This window comes from Trachymyrmex septentrionalis, unplaced genomic scaffold (genome assembly GCF_001594115.1).
Source record: "Trachymyrmex septentrionalis isolate Tsep2-gDNA-1 unplaced genomic scaffold, Tsep1.0 scaffold19, whole genome shotgun sequence".
In the NCBI taxonomy this organism is placed as follows: domain Eukaryota; kingdom Metazoa; phylum Arthropoda; class Insecta; order Hymenoptera; family Formicidae; genus Trachymyrmex; species Trachymyrmex septentrionalis.
The window spans coordinates 5,660,372-5,663,039 of record NW_017305071.1 but is presented as its reverse complement, the minus strand read 5'-3'; the positions used below and the strand labels follow the sequence as shown (position 1 = coordinate 5,663,039).

General features: G+C 31.9%; 1 protein-coding gene across 4 annotated transcripts in view; it reads right to left on the bottom strand.

Moving 5' to 3' along the window:
- The window catches only part of LOC108746992, a 212,139-nt gene that overhangs the window by 145,220 nt on the left and 64,251 nt on the right, over window positions 1-2,668 (bottom strand). The gene's annotated exons all lie outside the window — the stretch shown is intronic.

The window sequence follows — 2,668 nt, the reverse complement described above, 5'->3', positions numbered from 1 at the left end:
AGCTTATAATTATAATTTTTTAATAAATTAAATGTTATAATATTCTTTCATGATTATTATTTATAGCAGTAAGCACTCTTCTAAAAGAAAATTTTTTTTAAAGTTTGCTGAAAAATTTTTAATTGACAAAAAAACATTTCAATAACATGCAAACTCGAGGAAATTTGGAATATTGCATAAATATAATTTAACTTAAAATATTATTTTTTCATTGCATTGCATTGAAAGATAAAGCTACGAAATAATATAACATTGTGACGAAAGTCTACTTTTTGAACGTTTCTACAATACATTTAAAGACTATTAAAGATATTAAAAGCAAAAAATTAAATACAATCAATTAATGTGTTTTTGTAAAAAAAAAGATCTATATAGAGCTAGTGTGATGAGAGAATCGCAAAAGATAAACGATTTATTTCCAAATTAAATAACCAAAAAAAGTTTTCTTATTGGTATAAAATTTAATTCTTTTATGACGTCATTCATGTGAACAATTTGATTATTCCAATAATTTCTATTTTCTGCGCGTTGTACTTATACGTTATTAAAAAAAAATATAAAAAAAACGCGTAGGCACTTATATCACATGAGTGCACTTTCGATGCACTTGGCGCATCGATACAGTTATGGAGTGAGTTTTTGCGCGGCTTTACAGCGCATTTTTAGTGAGAGGTCGGTGGGTTGTCTTGCATTACATGTCCATAAGTCGGCTGTGTATGGCGTTAGATAAAATAAAGTACGATGCACTTTAGTCGATGAAGACGAAACGCGGAAAACTCATGACGCAACATCGCAGTATACATCGACGATCAACTTTTCTCGATATGACTCTCCATTTAATGATATTGAATTAGATATATGTATATATCATCATTATTATTGGATAATCAGATAACAACGCGATACTACGTGTAATTATTTATCGCTACTTTTGCCATCTAAAATTTTATTTTCTTTTAAATTTTTTTTCAAAATAATTTCATTCCTTTTCATAAATTACATTTCAAGCAGTATAAGACAGACGTTTCTATTATTTTTCATGAAACCGTTTATTCTTTGTGATGTTTACATTTCTTTTGTGGCGTTTGTTTTGCCATTTCATTGCGAACTTATTGAAAAAAATCATAAAAATGTAGATATTAATTAAGATTATAAAATATAATGTGTGTTGAAAGTATAATCACAGTAAATCATTCGTTGTTCAAAACTATATGAAATACGCAATCTATCACAAATGTCTGAAAATAATTTTTGAAAGTAATTTCAAAACAAAACTGGAATTCGCAATTGAAAATAGTAATCAATCTTTTTATTCCAAAAGAGAGATACAACATAAAACAACAGTAAAATTACAATAACTTTAATTGCTCGACTTTTTACATGAAAGCTAATACAAACATTTCTCGCGAAGCAACGCACGGTATATCGCGCCCAGCTTTATTTTATACATGTTAGATATTGCAATTGTTCAAAACACGCGCAGGTTTACGTTGTTGCGTTAGTCAATTTTCGCTTCAGCAAACAGCCTTGTATTTATAAACGCGTTGATATTTTCGACCGTCATAAAGCAAACGTAATACCACGCGGGATTGCAAAGTGAGAGGAAAAGAGAGAGGAGATTCGCGATTTTGATAAAAAGGTTACGCGTCCATTTTAATCGAACCGCGAGATTGCAATCGCGGGTGCACCGAGCTATTGAGTTTTCCGCGAAATATTAAATGCAATGCGTATGCAATCGTATCGACGATTCGTGTTACAATTGCATTTATTTTTATGGCAGCGCAGAGACACCTCGGCTCACAAACATTCTCGATTATATTCGTTAAATATAGAAGAATATAGGTAAACAGAGAGAGAGAGAGAGAGAGAGAGAGAGAGAGAGAGAAAACCATCAAAAAACATTGAATACTTTAACTGAAATATTTTATTGTTTATTTTACCCTCTTTTCTCCGACTTACAAGTATATTTGAACTTTATATTTTTTGTTTTCTTTTTCGTTTTATTTTAAATGATAAGACATTTTTGCTTATCTTCTCAACCTAACTCTTTTTTTATAAAATGTTATTAATTCGCTAATATAATAAAAAATATGGAAAGAATAAAAATTATCATCTTTTGCTATTTTTTCTTCGTCTTCTTGTTTTTTCGCGCCGGTGATAGAAAGGATTTCTTCAATTTCTGCGGGTATTTGCAATTCAGACACGGACGTCTTAGATCGCGTTTGGATAAGACGCATGCAAAAAGCAGTATCTATTTGCGTCAGAACGCTCTTACTAGACCGGAGAGCAAGCCTCAAGCAATCCTTCCACCCATTTGGGCGAGGGGATGGTTCTTCTTCACGCGCGTTTACAAGGCGGATCGTATGCAAATCTCTAGCGGCTTAATTACGCGACACGCCTACTATATGAGGTCCCAGATCGCACGTAACGCGAACCAGAAGCCAATATATATGGCCGACGATAAGAAGAAACTCTCATTCATGGATCGTTGTTCGTTCTTTCACATTAGATGCCGATCGAGAAGCGAAGACATCAAATAATTGAGAAATCGAATAACAAAGAAATCTGATAAATGTGGCAGTAAATTATATGCTTAGAATAATGCATTTTCCTTAATATATTCCATTTGCTCGGATATTGGACTTTCCAATACCTTTAAAATTTTACA